Source organism: Balaenoptera ricei, chromosome 4, assembly GCF_028023285.1.
Source record: "Balaenoptera ricei isolate mBalRic1 chromosome 4, mBalRic1.hap2, whole genome shotgun sequence".
In the NCBI taxonomy this organism is placed as follows: Eukaryota; Metazoa; Chordata; class Mammalia; order Artiodactyla; family Balaenopteridae; genus Balaenoptera; species Balaenoptera ricei.
Genome location: NC_082642.1, coordinates 103,639,539 through 103,656,270, shown reverse-complemented (window position 1 = coordinate 103,656,270; position 16,732 = coordinate 103,639,539). Strand labels below are relative to the sequence as shown.

The window sequence follows — 16,732 nt, the reverse complement described above, 5'->3', positions numbered from 1 at the left end:
TATGGAGTTTTGATAATTCTTTATGTATTTTGGATTCAAGTGCTTTATCACCTATAAATCCTTTATCACATTTCATTTGCAAAAGACATTTTCGCAATAAGTGGCTTGTCTTAAGAAGTGTCTTTTGAAGAACAGAAAATTGTAAATTTTATGAAATCCACTGATTGTGCTTTTGGTAACATATCTAAGAAAATATTTGCCAAGCCAAGGTCACAAAAATTTACATTTGTACTTCCATATTAATTTTAGTAATAGCTTGTCAGTTTTTATAAAAAGGTTGATTAGATTTTGATTGGGATTGTGTTGAATCTGTAGATCAATTTACAGAGAATTATGTTTTAAAAATATTGAGCACTCTCTCTCGCAAGAGCAACGGAATTACCACTAACTGCTTTACAGTCATTGACAGGAAAACACTGGAACTTACCAGAAAAGATACCCCACATCCAGAGACAAAGGAGAAGCTGCAATGAGACGGTAGGAAGGGTACAATCACAATAAAATGAAATCCCAACTGCTGGGTGGATGACTCACAAACTGGAGAACACCTATACCACAGAAATCCAACCACTGGAGCGAAGGTTCTGAGCCCCACGTAAGGCTTCCCAACTAGTAGTCTGGCAACGGGAGGAGGAATTCCTAGAGAGTCAGATTTTGAAGGCTAGCGTGATTTGATTGCACGACTTCGACAGGAGTTGGGGAAACAGAGACTCCACTCTTGGAGGGCACACACAAAGTAGTGTGCGCATCAGGACCCAGGGGAAGGAGCACTGACCCCATAGGAGACTGAACATGCCACTGTTGGAGGGTCTCTTGCAGAGGCAGGGGGTGGCCGTGGCTCACCACAGGGTCAGGGACACTGGGAGCAGAAGTTCTGGGAAGTACTCCTTGGTGTGAGCCCTTCCAGAGTCCACCATTAGCTGAAGAGCTGGGTAGGCTCCCGTGCTGGGGCGCCTTTGGTAAGCACCGAAGAGCTGGGTAGGCTCCAGTGCTGGGGCACCTCAGGCCAAACAACCAACAGGGAGGGAACCCAGCCCCACCCATCAGCAGACAAGCAGATTAAAGTTTTACTGAGCTCTGCCCACCAGAGCAACACCCAACTCTACCCACCGCAAGTTCCTCCCATCAGGAAGCTTAGATACCCTCATCCACCAGAGGGCAGACAGCAGAAGCAGGAAGAACTACAGTCCTGCAGCCTGTGGAATGAAAACAACATTCACAGAAAGATAGACAAAATGAAAAGGCGGAGGACTATGTACCAGATGAAAGAACAAGATAAAACCCGAGAAAAACAACTAAATGAAGTGGAGATAGGTAACCTTCCAGAAAAAGAATTCAGAATAATGATAGTGAAGATAATCCAGGATCTCGGAAAAAGAATGGAGGAAAAGATCAAGAAGATGCAAGAAATATTTAACAAAGACCTGGAAGAATTAAAAAACAAACACCTAGAAAACTTAAAGAACAAACAGAGATGAACAATACAATAACTGAAATGAAAACTACACTAGAAGGAATCAATAGCAGAATACCTGAGGCAGAAGAACGGATAAGTGACCTGGAAGACAGAATGGTGAAATTCACTGCCATGGAACAGAATAAACAAACAAAAAAAAAAAAAAATGAAAAGAAATGAAGACAGCCTGAGAGACCTCTGGGACAAAATTAATTGCACCAACATTCGTATTATATACGGTTCCCAGAAGGAGAAGAGAGAGAGAAAGGACCTGAGAAAATATTTCACTAGATTATAGTGGAAAGCTTCCCTAACATGGGAAAGGAAATAGCCACCCAGGCCCAGGAAGCACAGAGAGTCCCAGGCAGGATAAACCCAAGAAGAAACACGCTGAGACACATAGTAATCAAATTGACATAAATTAAAGACAAGGAAAAATTATTGAAAGCAACAAGGGAGAAATGACAAATATCATACAAGATAACTCCCATAAGGTTAACAGCTGATTTCTCAGCAGAAACTCTACAAGCCAGAAGGGAGTGGCATGATATACTTAAAGTGATGAAAGGGAAGAACCTACAACCAAGATTACTCTACCCGGCAAGGATCTCATTCAGATTCGGTGGAGAAATCAAAAGCTTTACAGACAAGCAAAAGCTAAGAGAATTCAGCACCACCAAACGAGCTCTACAACAAATGCTAAAGGAACTTCTCTAAGTGGAAAGCACAAGAGAAGAAAAGGATCTACAAAAACAAACACAGAACAATTAAGAAAATGGTCATAGGAACATACATATCGCTAATTACCTTAAACGTGAATGGATTAAATGCTCCAACCAAAAGACACAGGCTTGCTGAATAGATACAAAAACAAGACCCATCTATATGCTGTGTACAAGAGACCCACTTCAGACCTAGGGACACATACAGACTGAAAGTGAGGGGATGGAAAAAGATATTCCATGCATATGGAAATCAAAAGAAAGCTGGAATAGCTATACTCATATCAGATAAAATAGACTTTAAAATAAAGAATGTTACAAGAGACAAGGAAGGACACTACATAATGATCAAGGGATCAATCCAAGAAGAAGATATAACAATTATAAATATATGTGCACCCAACATAGGAGCACCTCAATACATAAGGCAACTGCTAGCAGCTATAAAAGAGGAAATCGACAGTAACACAATAATAGTGGGGGACTTTAACACCTCACTTACACCAATGGACAGATCATCCAAAATGAAAATAAATAAGGAAACAGAAGCTTTAAATGACACAATAGACCAGATAGATTTTATTGATATTTATAGGACATTCCATCCAAACACAGCAAGTTACAGTTCTTCTCAAGTGCACACGGAACATTCTTCAGGATAGATCACATCTTGGGTCACAAATCAAGCCTCAGTAAATTTAAGAAAATTGAAATCATATCAAGCATCTTTTCTAGCCACAACGCTATGAGATTAGAAATGAATCACAGGGAAAAAAACGTAAAAAACACAAACACGTGGAGGTTAAACAATACATTACTAAATAACCAAGAGATCACTGAAGAAATCAAAGAGGAAATCAAAAAATACCTAGAGACAAATGTCAATGAAAACACGACGATCCAAAACCTATGGGATGCAGCAAAAGCAGTTCTAAGAGGGAAGTTTATAGCTACACAAGCCTACCTAAAGAAACAAGAAAAATCTCAAGTAAACAATCTAACCTTACACCTAAAGGAACTAGAGAAAGAAGAACAAACAAACCCCAGAGTTGGCAGAAGGAAAGAAATCATAAAGATCAGAGCAGAAGTAAATGAGATAGAAACAAAGAAAACAGTAGTAAAGATCAATAAAACTAAAAGCTGGTTCTTTGAGAAGATAAACTAAATTGATAAACCGTTAGCCAGACTCATCAAGAAAAAGAGAGAGAGGACCCAAATCCATAAAATTAGAAATGAAAAAGGAGAAGTTACAATGGACACTGCAGAAATACAAAGCATCATAAGAGACTACTACGAACAACTCTATGCCAATAAAAGGGCCAACCTGGAAGAAATGGACAAATTCTTAGAAAGGTATAGCCTTCCAAGACTGAACCAGGAAGAAACAGAAAATATGAACAGACCAATCACAAGTAATGAAATTGTAACTGTGATTAAAAATCTTCCAACAAACAAAAGACCAGGACCAGATGGCTTCACAGGTGAATTCTATCAAACATTTAGAGAAGAGCTAACACCCATCCTTCTCAAACTCTTCCAAAAAATTGGAGAGGAAGGAACACTCCCAAACTCATTCTATGAGGCCACCATCACCCTGATATCAAAACAAGAAAAAGATACTACAAAAAAAGAAAATTACAGACCAATATCACTGATGACTATAGATGCAAAAATCCTCAACAAATTACTAGCAAACAGAATCCAACAACACATTAAGAAGATCATACAACATGATCAAGTGGGATTTATCCCAGGAATGCAAGGATTCTTCAATATACGCAAATCAATCAATGTGATACACCATATTAACAAATTGAAGAATAAAAACCATATGATCATCTCAATAGATGCAGCAAAAGCTTTTGACAAAATTCAGAACCCATTTATGATACAAACTCTCCAGAAAGTGGGCATAGAGGGAACCTACCTCAACATAATAAAGGCCATATACAACAAAGCCACAACAAACATCATTCTCAATGGTGAAAAACTGAAAGCATTTCCTTTAAGATCAGGAAAGAGACAAGGATGTCCACTCTCACCACTATTATTCAACATAGTTTTGGAAGTCCTAGCCAAGGCAATCAGAGAAGAAAAAGAAATAAAAGGAATACAAATTGGAAAAGAAGAAGTAAAACTGTCACTGTTTGCAGATGACATGATATTATACATAGAGAATCCTAAAAATGCCACCAGAAAACTACTAGAGCTAATCAATGAATTTGGTAAAGTTGCAGGATACAAGATTAATGCACAGAAGTCTCTTGCATTCCTATACACTAATGATGAAAAAGCTTAAAGAGAAATTATGGAAACACTCCCATTTACCATTGCAATAAAAAGAATCAAATACCTAGGAATAACCTACCTAGGGAGACAAAAGACCTGTATGCAGAAAACTATAAGACACTGATGAAAGAAATTAAAGATGATGCCAACAGATGGAGAGATATACCATGTTCTTGGATTGGAAGAATGAATATTGTGAAAATGACTATACTACCCAAAGCAATTTACAGATTCAGTGCAATCCCTATGAAATTACCAGTGACATTTTTTACAGAACTAGAACTAGAACAAATCATCTTAAAATTTGTATGGAGACACCAAAGACCCCGAATAGCCAAAGCAGTCTTGAGGGAAAAAAACGGAGCTGGAGGAATCAGACTCCCTGACTTCAGACTATACTACAAAGCTACAGTAATCAAGACAATATGGTACTGGCACAAAAACAGAAACATAGATAAATGGAACAAGATAGAAAGCCCAGAGATAAACCCACGCACCTATGGTCAACTAATCTATGACAAAGGAGGCAAAGATATACAATGGAGAAAAGACAGTCTCTTCAATAAGTGGTGCTGGGAAAACTGGATAGCAACATGTAAAAGAATGAAATTAGAACACTCCCTAACACCATACACAAAAATAAACTCCAAATGGATTCGAGACCTAAATGTAAGACTGGGCACTTTAAAACTCTTAGAGGAAAACATAGGAAGAACACTCTTTGACATAAATCACAGCAAGATCTTTTTTGATCCACCTCCTAGAGTAACGGAAATAAAAACAAAAATAAACAAATGGGACCTAATGAAACTTCAAAACTTTTGCACAGCAAAGGAAACTATAAACAGAATGAAAAGACAACCCTCAGAATGGGAGAAAATATTTGCAAACCAATCAACGGACAAAGGATTCATCTCCAAAATATATAAACAGCTCACGCAACTCAATATTAAAAAAAGAAACAACCCAGTCAAAAAATGGGCAGAAGACCAAAATAGACATCTCTCCAAAGAAGACATACAGATGGCCAAGAGGCACATGAAAAGCTGCTCAACATCACTAATTATTAGAGAAATGCAAATCAAAGCTACAATGAGGTATCCCCCCACGCCAGTTAGAATGGGCATCATCAGAAAATCTACAAACAACCAATGCTGTAGAGGGTGTGGAGAAAAGGGAACCCTCTTGCACTTTTGTTGGGAATGTACATTGATACAGCCACTATGGAGAACAGTATGGAGGTTCCTTCAAAAACTAAAAATAGAATTACCATATGATCCAGCAATCCCACTACTGGGCATATACCCAGAGAAAACCATAATTCGAAAAGACACATGCACCGCAATATTCATTGCAGCACTGTTTACAATAGCCAGATCATGGAAGCAACCTAAATGTCCACTGAGAGACGAATGGATAAAGAAGATGTGGTACATATACAATGGAATATTACTCAGCCATAAAAAGGAACAAAATTGGGTCATTTGTAGAGACGTGGATGGACCTAGAGGCTGTCATACAGAGTGAAGTAAGTCAGAAATAGAAAAACAAATATCATATATTAACGCATACATGTGGAATCTAGAAAAATGGTACAGATGAACCAGTTTGTAGGGCAGAAATAGCAATACAGATATGGGGAACCAATGTATGGACACCAAGGGGGGAAAGTGGTGGGTCGGGTGGGGTGAATTGGAAAATTGGGATTGACATGTATACACTAATATGTATAAAATGGATGACTAATAAGAGCCTGTTGTATAAAAAAATAAATTAATTAAAGTAAATTCAAAAAATATTGAATCTTCTAATCTACGAACAAGTATGCCTTTCCATTTATTTTATTTAGGTCTTTCACTTCTCTCAGCCAATTTTGCAGCTTTTATCTTTACTAGTTTTTCATAGCTTTTGTCAGATCTGTCCTTAGCCTTTTTTTTTAATGCTAAACAACAGTGTTGAAAATTTCTTCCCAATTTTTCATTGCTAATTCATAGAAATATAATTGATCTTTGTATATTGATCTTAGGTCGTACATAAGACTACTACCATCCTTGCTAATTACCCTTGTTATAGTAGCTTTTTTGTAGATTCCATCTGATAGTCTACACAGATGGTTGTATTTTCTGCAAGTAAAGACAGTTTCATTCTTTCCTAATCTGGATGCCTTTTATTTTGCTTTCTTGGCTGATTTTACTGGGTAGAATCTTCAGTATGAGGTTGCATAGGACTCAGGGAGACTGCCTGGCTCTTTAGGTTCTCTCTCCCTAGTTGTGGCTCTGGAATTCACTATGGGCGGTAAGCTGAGGCCAGTCATGTGGCTCATCTGTGTGTTTGCTGTCTCCCGGGGATCATTATCTTTTGTTGCCTGCTGCTTATTGTCTTGATCTGGTTGTTTCAAGCAGGTGGGTACATGCTGTTACTCTTCTTTGGCTAGAATCAGAAGTGTCCATAGTATTACAAATCTAGTCCAATCAGGTTTTTATCCTCACCACTCACTAAAGACAGTTGCCAAATTCATTAGTTACTTTTATCAGTCCTCTTTTTTGGCCTACACAGCATTTGGAGTAATTGATCACTCTCTTTCTAGGTACTTGCTAACTTATTGTGCAGGATACTTCTTGGTCCTCTTCTTTCTTCCCTGGCCACCCTTTGCCATCTTTTTTGAATTCTATTTAACTTCCAAACCTTTAAATGTTTGAATGCTCCATGGGTGCTTAGTCTTTGTGTTGTTAATACTCTTTAGTGGTTTCATTCAGCCTGATAACTTTATATACCTTTTTACAGGTTGACTACTCTAAATTTACATTCTCAGTCCATCACTTTCTCCAGAACAGCATACTTTTATGTATTCAGCTGCTTATAAATATATCCATTTGGTTGTGAAATAGGTATCACAAACTTAACAAGTTAAAAACTGCACTTCTGAACTCTACCCCTTAAAATGGCTCCACTTCCTAATTCTCATTTTGGTAAATGGCAACTCCACCATCCCACTTACTCAGGCCATAGCTTTGGAGTAATTTTGGCTTCTCTGTTTATCTTAGACCCAATATTTGGTTCCATCACCAAAAATCCTATTTGGTCTGCTTTCAAAATACAGTATATCCAGAATCTGACCACTGCTTAACACTGCCACTTTGATTAGTATGGTCCAGACCCCATCTTCTCTCTCCTTCTTTAACAAAATACATTCTTAACTGGAATCCTTGGTTTAGTCCTTTTAAAAGGTAAATTAGAATATGTCATGTTTCTGCTAAAAACTGTCTAATTTTTCATTTTATCAGGATTAATAAAAGCCAAGTCCTACAAATGTATAGTCTGGTCCCCTGCTGCCACTGTGGCCTCATTTCCTGCCATTCTTCCTCTCACTTCACTATAGGGACACTGAAAGGTTCTTTTTTCTCACTTTTTCACTTTTTTCCAATCTCTGCTCCAGTGTTATTTTAAAAAGGCCTTCTTTTATCACTCTTTGATCAAAAAGTTATGGTTCTACCGTAAAGTAATAACTGTCCCTTTTACCTTCCTTTATTTTCCTCCATAGTTCTTACTATCTGGTATCTTTTTATTTTCTTGTTAATTCTGTCTTTCCAATTAGAATGTAAACCCCGTAAGGACAAGGACATCTATCTGTTCAGTACTATTCCCAGCACCTAGAACAGTGCCTGGAAACAAAGTACATACTTAATACATACTGATAGATTAATGCCCTGGATTCTCTCAACCATTTTTGATATGTGATCCAAGCTTTTCCTTAGAATATAGGATCTCCTATGATCCCAGAGTTAGAGATTCTTTCATACTCTAATAGTATTTGAGTTTTCAGCTTATAAATAGTTTTCACATTTTATTAGTCACTTGGCTCTACTCTGTCTGCACTTATCTCTGTTTTGAGTGTTGTTTGGGGATATTGTTGAAAAGATTCTTGTTAAATATTTGAAGTTGACATGGCAAACATTTATCAGTTTAAAACAATTCAGACTAATTACTGAATGTACTGGTGTTATATTTAATTCCTCTAAAATGTTTTTAAGTGTGCTGAAACTGTTGAGGATACCTAGATTCTCTGATTTTACTAGTCTCTTGAAAATGTATACTTACTTCAGTCGTTGCTTCAAAAAATTATTCTAAATTTTGAGGAGTCTGAAAGGATCCCTACTTTAGAGATGTTTGGAAGTGTTGTTTGTAGTTGGACACAGTACAAGTACAATCAATAAATGTTTCATTTGTATACTATTTGCATATACTTATTCTGTAGATCCTAATATTTGGAAGATCCTGGGACCTAAAATGTCCAAGATGCCTGTCATTTCTTGTAGGGTGAAAAGTAAAATGTAGTAAATGATAATATTAAAATATCAAAAAGGATAGTATTAAAGATAGATTTGTGATGACTTCTTTTAGTTCTTGGTTCATTTCTTGGACAATTGCCACTTTACTCGTACTTCCATTTCAATCAGTGTTCTTTAATGTGATCTCTAATATGAATGTCAAGTCTTTCTGTTTGTTTTTGTTTTGAAAAAATCCATAGATGTTACATCAGTCCTATATATATTTTTTTCTGTTAGAAGCTTCTTGATCAATATATATATATTTCCTGATGACTTGAATGCTCTGGATAGTCTAATTACTCACTGAATAGTCATTCAGTCAATACAGTCAAATACACATGAAAATTCCGAATAGTTGTTTATTCTTGGTTGTTGTGTTTTCATGGGAGCCACAGGTAGGGGAAAAGCAATCCTTTCTGTCTTTCTCTTTGAAAGAATGATAAGTTCAGTTGATTAACTACAAAACTTTTTATTTGATTTATATCAAATAGACACACAGAGCAGAAACAGAACATCGTATCTTATCATGTTTTTTCCTTGGCTTCTAGAGTGTACAGTAGCCAGGATATTACAAAGTTAAGGTCTTGCCAGACATGATAGGTTCAGTTCTTTGCTGTTCTTAGCGTCTTTATATTGTAGGCTTTACATCACCATTAATGAAGAACATACTTCAAATAACTTAGATTTTTAGTAATAAACAGTTGTTTCTCCAGTACACTTCTGCTCTCCAGTCAAACGCTCCAGTGAAGCTTCAGATGGGAAAGTTGGTGGAAGAAGGCTCAATGTTTGGGAGATCTTGAGTAGTGAGGCATTCTAATATTGACCTTGGTCTAAGAACCACAAAGGAAAATCTGTTTTTCCACGGTTTTAAGATTCCATGGGGGAAAATCTTATTCAGAAATGGCTTTTAACTTTTGGGTTTAGTCTAGGATTGGAAATGTAATAGACACTTTTGTTTGCAAGCAACAGAAACTAACTCTGGCTAACTGAAAAACAAGGAGATAGGTCATTAGAAACTCATGGAATCTAAGGGAGAGCCAAATTATCAGTACTTAAAGGGTAGTATAAAGCCTTGAGTAAAGGTTTAAGGGTTGAAACAAACAAAAAAGTTTTACACCAGAATTGACTTTTGCAACAAGCAAAAACTACTCAGAATGTTTCTGTAGAAAAATTAGAAAGTAAAAAACCACTCATAACCTCCTAGAAATTAAAACAAAAAAAATCGAAAAGAAAAACCTGATAGTTTCATTAATATTTGTTTATGAGTAAAATTGAACACATTAAAAAAAGCCATTTATAGTTTTTTGGTAAATATCTGCTCAGGCTCTTCAGTTATTAGAGGGTTAATTTTTTTGGTCAAATCTATCAACTTTTTCCTTGGTGGTTTTTCTTTGTTGTTGTGCTGAGAGTGGTTTTCCCCATTTAAGTATTGTAAAATATTTTAAATACATTTTTGACTCAGTGGATCCATTTTTTCTTTTTCCTATCTCCAAATATTCTCTTTAGTAATGGTGGCCATTAGCCATGGTTCTTTTTTCTTTTTTTAAAAAGTTTTTCTTTAATTAAAGTATAGATGACTTACAATATTATATTAGTTTCAGGTGGACAACATGGTAATTTGATATAGAATATACCACAAAGTTATTATACAATATTGATTATATTCGCTGTGCTGCACATTGTATCCTTGTAACTTTTTATTTTGTACCTAGTAGTTTGTACCTCTTAAACCCCTTCACCTGTTGGGCCCCTCTTCACAACTCTCTTCCCTTCTCTCCCCCCTTCATAACTCTCTCCCCTTCTCTCCCCTCCCCTCTCTCCCATTAGTTTATTCTATCTGTGAGGTGATATCTCATTGTGGTTTTGATTTGTATTTGTATATGATGATACAAATAAAGAGATTCTGTGTATAAGAGAAACCATATAGTATAATATTTGTCTCTCTCTGTCTTATTTCACTAAGCAAAATATCCTCCAGGTCTATCTATTTTGTTGCAAATGACAAAGTTTTATTCTTTTTTATAACTAATAGTCCATTTTGTATGTGTGTGTGTGTGTGTGTTTGTGTGTGTGTGTGTGTGTGTGTATTACATCTTCTTTATGGATATTTAAGTCGTTTCTGTGTTTTGGCTATTGTAAATAATACTGCTTGAACATTGGCGTGCATATATCTTTTCAAATTAGTGCTCTTGTTTTTTCAGGTAAATACCCAGGAGTGGAATTGCTAGATCATATGGTAGTTCTATTTTTAATATTTTGAGGAACCTTCATACTGCTTTTCATAGTGGCTGTACCAATTTACATTTCTACCAGCTGTGCATGAGGGTTCCTTTTTCTCCACATCCTCATCAATACTTGTTATTTTTTGTTTTTTTGGATGATAGCCATTCTGAGTAGTGAGGTAATATCTCATTGTGGTTTTGATTTGCATTTGTATTTGATAATAGTGATGTTGACCATCTTTTCATGTACTTGTTGGCCATCTGTTTCTTCTTTGGAAAAATGCCTGTCCAGGTCCTCTGCCCATGTTTTAATTGGGTTGTTTAGTTTTTTGATATTGAGTTGTATGAGTTCTTTGTTTAGTTTGAATAGTAATCCCTTATTGGATATACCATTTGCAAATATCTTTCCCCACTCAGTAGGTTGTGTTTTCGTTTTGTTGGTTTCTTTCACTGTGAAAAAGTGTTTAAGTTTGATTTGGTCCCATTTGTTTATTTTTGCTTTTGTTTCCCTTGCCTAAGGAGACAGATCCAAAAAAATATTGCTAAGACTAATTTCAAAGAATGTATTGCCTATGCTCTCTTATAGGAGTTTTTTTTTTAATTTTTAATTTATTTATTTTTATTTATTTATGGCTGTGTTGGGTCTTCGTTTCTGTGCAAGGGCTTTCTCTAGTTGTGGCAAGCGGGGGCCACTCTTCATTGCGGTGCGCGGGCCTCTCACTATCGCGGCCTCTCTTGTTGCGGAGCACAGGCTCCAGACGTGCAGGCTCAGTAATTGTGGCTCACGGGCCCAGTCGCTCCGTGGCATGTGGGATCCTCCCAGACCAGGGCTCGAACCCGTGTCCCCTGCACTGGCAGGCAGACTCTCAACCACTGCGCCACCAGGGAAGCCCCTCTTATAGGAGTTTTATGTTTTCAGGTCTTGCATTTGGGTCTTTAATCCATTTTGAGTTTTTGTGTGTGGGTTTGTTTCTGGGCTCTCTATTCTGTTCCATTGATCATGGGTCTATTTTTATACCAGTACAATAGTGTTCTGATTATTGTGGCTTTGTAGTATAGTCAGAAGTCAAGGAGTGTGATCCCTCCAGCTTTTTTTTTTTTTAATTGCTTAGGCTGTTAGGGTTCTTTTGTGGTTCCATATGAATTTTAAGATTATTTGTTCTAGTTCTGTGAAATATGCCGCTGGAATTTTGATAGGAATTGCATTGAGCCTGTAGATTGCTTTGGGTAGTATGGGTATTTTAACAATCCATGAACAGGGATATCTTTCCATTGATTTGTGTCTTTTTTTATTTCTTTTATCAGTGTCTTATAGCTTTCAACGTACAGGTCTTCTTCACCTTCTAGGTTAAATTAATTTTTTAATTTTTTGGCCACACCATGCGGCTTGTGGGATCTTAGTTCCCTGACCAGGGATCGAATCCGGGCCCTTGGTAGCTCTAACCACTGGACTGCCAGGGAATTCCCGTCCTTGGTTAAATTTATTCCTAGGTGTTTTATTCTTTTTGGTGCAATTGTAAATGGAATTGTTTTCTTAATTTCTATCTCTGAGAGTTTGTCATTGTGTATAGAAATCCGCCAGTTTTTGTATATTGATTATGTAACCTGCAACTTCACTGAATCTATTATTTCCAATTTTTTTTGGTGGAGACTTTAGTTTTTTCTATATATAGCAGCATGTCATCTGCAATGACAGTTTTACTTATTCCTTTCCAAATGGAATGCCTTTATTTCTTCTTCTTGTGTGATTGCTGTGGCTAGGACTTTCAATATTATGTTAAATAGAAGTGGCAAGAGTGTGCATGCTTGTTTTGTCCCTGATCTTAAAGGAAAAGCTTTTAGCTTTTCACCATTGAGTATGATATTAGCTGTGGGTTTGTCGTAAATGTCCTGTATTATGTTTAGGTATGTTCCCTCTATACCAAATTTGTTGAGAGTTTATCATAAATAGATGTTAAATGCTTTTTTTTTCTTTTTTTTTGTATCTGTTGAGATGATCATGTGCTTTTTTACCCTTCGCTTTGTTAATGTGGTGTATCACATTGATTGATTTACAGATATTGGACCATCCTTGCATCCTGAAATACTGCTTGATCATGATGTATGGTCCTTTTTATGTGTTGTTGAATTCTGTTTGCTAATATTTTGTTGAGGATTTTTGCATCTGTGTTCATCAGAGATACTGGTCTGCAGTTTTCTTTTTTTGTGGTGTCTTTTTCTGATTTTGGTATGAGAGTAAAGCTGGCCTTGCAGAATGAGTTTCAGAGTGTTCTCTGCTCTTTAGCTTTTTGGAATAGTTTGAGAAGTGTAGGTACTGACTCTTTAAAGGTTTGATAGAATTGCCCTGTGAAGCTGTCTGGTCCTGGGCTTTAGTTTTTTTTGGAGTTTTTTGATTACTGATTCAATTTCATTACTTGTAATTGGTTTGTTCAGATTTTCTATTTATTTGTTCCTGATTCAGTCTTAGAAGATTGTAATGTCTAGGAATTTATCCATTTTTGGGGGGTTGTTCAATTTGTTGGTGTATAACTGTTTGTGGTATTATGATTGTTTGTTGTACTTCTGTGATGTTGGCTGTAACTTTTCTTTTGTTTCTAATTTTATTTGGACTCTCTTTTTCTGGAAGATTGTGACTAAAGGTTTATAACTTTTGTTTCTCTGTTCAAAAACCCAGCTCTTGGTTTCATTGGTCTTTTCTGTTGGTGGGTTTTTTGGGGTTTTTTCTTGGTCTCTATTTTATTTATTTCTGCTCTGATCTTTATTATTTTCCTCCTTCTACTCTCTACCTTTGGGCTTTGTCTTCTTTTTAAATTCTGTTAGATGGAAAGGTAGGTTGTTTGAGATTTTTCTTGTTTCTTCAGGTTGGCTTGTATCTTCCTTCTTGGAACTGCTTTTCCTGTTGAGGACCCTTTCCTGACTTGTAGACAGCCACCTTCTTGCTTTGTCCTCACAGAGAGGGAGAGAGAGCCCTACTCTCTCTTCCTTTTCTTATGAGGACACTAATGCCAGCCTGTGGGCCCTGCCCTCATATAACCTAATTACCGCAAAAAGACCCCACCACCAGTTACGTATTCAATATATACATTTTGGAGGAACACAAACATTCAGTCCATAATACTTCTTTTATCTTATCTCTTTTCTGCCTCCACCTGAGGAAGATGATTCTGTTTATTTTTTATTTGCTTTTATTTTGAACATTATTTACTGTGATTCTGACATCAAAGAAGAACACAAAGTAAAAACTAAAAGTTCTTTCTTTAATGCTTAGTAGTATCACTCCTTAGAGTAACTAATGTTTATCTTCCAGAATATGCAAAAAATTATTGTCAGTATATATGGAATATGTGGCTCATTTTTTTACATTTAGATCTTTAATCCATCTGGATTTGTGTGTATGTGTGTGTGTGTGTGTTTAGTAAAGCAAGGGTAGATCTGTTTCCAAATATTAGCTCTTGTCCTTTCATCATGTCTTGACTAATTCATTATTTCCCCACTCATACAACATATTACATATTGTATGTCATTCTACATGTTGATCTGTTTGTGTACTTTCAATTGTTTTAAGACATTAAGGTTTTTATTATTTTTACTTTAGTATTCTTTCTCCCCTTTACTGTGCTATTGTGGTTTTTTTTTTTTAAACATATTGTCCCTAGTTTAGTTTCAAGAATTTTTGTCATGGTTTTTACTGCAGTTGCATTGAATTTGTGTGCTAACATGGAGAGATTTGCCGTCTATATAGTGTGTATTACGTCTTTCTTCTCAGGAACATATCTTCCATTTACTCAAGTTAATTGCTCAGGTTTCTAGATTCTTTACAACATTATTCATGGGTGTTTTAAATGTTAATATTTTGCAAATATTGACTTTTTCTACAGTAAATTTGTAAAGGTTATCACCTGTTATGGCATGATGAATATACATTTTGTATACAGTTTGCATGGTTTGCAAGCAACCACATTATTTGTTCTAATAGTGCTTTACTTGGCCTTCTTAGGTTTTTCTAGTAATAGGTTTTTCAAATAATAATTTTGTCTGTTCCTTTCTTATTCTTATTCTTCCTTCTTTCCTTTTCTTGTCTCATTGAATGGGAATTTCTAGTCTAAGTTGAATGATGATAATGACAGTGCACCATCTTGTCTTGGTCTTTCATTAATAACCATGCCCCCTTTAAAATTTTAGCGTTGTGATGGCCATTGATTTGAGAAAAATCTACTTTATTATTAAGAATCCTTTTCTCAGTTGTTAGTTATTTTTTTAAAAATCAGATAATGAGGGCTTCCCTGGTGGCACAGTGGTTAAAAATCCACCTGCCAATGCAGGGGACACAGGTTCGAGCCCTGGTCTGGGAAGATAAGATCCCACATGCTGCGGAGCAACTAAGCCCGTGCACCACAACTACTGAGCCTGCACTCTAGAGCCCGCAAGCCACAACTACTGAGTCTGCGTGCCACAACTACTGAAGCCCACGTGCCTAGAGCCCGTGCTCCGCAACAAGAGAAGCCACCACGATGAGAAGCCCGCGCAGCACAACAAAGCGTAGCCCCTGCTTGCTGCAACTAGAGAAAGCCTGCGCACAGCAACAAAGATCCTACGCAGCCAAAAATTAAAAAATAAATAAACTAATTTTCAAAAAAAATCAGATAATGACTATTGAATTCTATTAAATGTCTTTTTGGCATCAGATGAGAAAGTTACGTGACCTTTCAGTGTGATGACTAGTCTAAAAATATCCTTACACTCTTGAATATCCTACTTGATCATTGTGTCTTTTTCTTTAAATAAAGAGCTGTGTGTTCTTTCATAATATTATATGAAATTTTCAATATTTGTAAATTGCCCTTTCATTTGCGTAGTTTTGGGTACTAGGCTTACGATAGCTTGTTAAAATGCATTAGAATACTTTCATATTTTATATGTTTTAGGTTAAATTTTAAAAGCTTTGTAATTATGCTTGAAAGCATGATAAGAGCAATGATGGTAAATTTTTTTGGACTTGATACTTTTTTGGTGGAGTGGCTAAAAGAAAGCCTTTTTCTTCCATAGCTGTTAAGTATGGTCAGTGTGAATTGTCGGTCCTTTTTTGTAATATCCTCAATCATCTCTTGGGTGGTAAAGTTTGCCCTCTTATCTAACTATCTATTTGTCTATCTATCTATGTATCCATGTATGTATTTATCTAATATATTCATTTATGGTTTTTTTTTCCTCCCAAAAAGGAAAAAATATTATTCATGGAGATAATATTGTGTAAAGGTTTTGTTGTTGTTTGGAACTGTTGAATATGTTTAAACACATTTTTCTTGGGTATCTTTTTAAGTGATACCCTTTTGCATTTTTGTGTTTATTTAAAAATATTAATTAGACATAACTCTAAACTTTAAAGGTATTTATACAGTTTCCATATTCAAGTGCTTATATTGGTTTACTTCTTAGTTTGAGCATTTATTTTGCCAGGACATGTATGTGAGTTGTAAACTCTCCGAGGATTTGTTATATATGTTCTAATATACCTGTCAGTGAAGAGCATCTTGCTTGAGTTTAGTATTCATGAGTATTAGTCCTATGTTCCTTAAAATGATTTATATTTCGTCCATTGCTTTTAGGAAGGAAATCAGTATTATAAAAGTGAAGTTTGGTATCATTTTATTTTAACTTTTGCTTGTAGAATAGTTTTTCTTCATCTGTGAGATAGAAAAACTTAATTTCACATTT

At 36.0% G+C, this 16,732-nt stretch overlaps 1 protein-coding gene across 3 annotated transcripts in view; it reads left to right on the top strand.

Moving 5' to 3' along the window:
* Positions 1 to 16,732, top strand: part of NECTIN3 (nectin cell adhesion molecule 3) — a 143,321-nt gene that overhangs the window by 23,077 nt on the left and 103,512 nt on the right. The gene's annotated exons all lie outside the window — the stretch shown is intronic.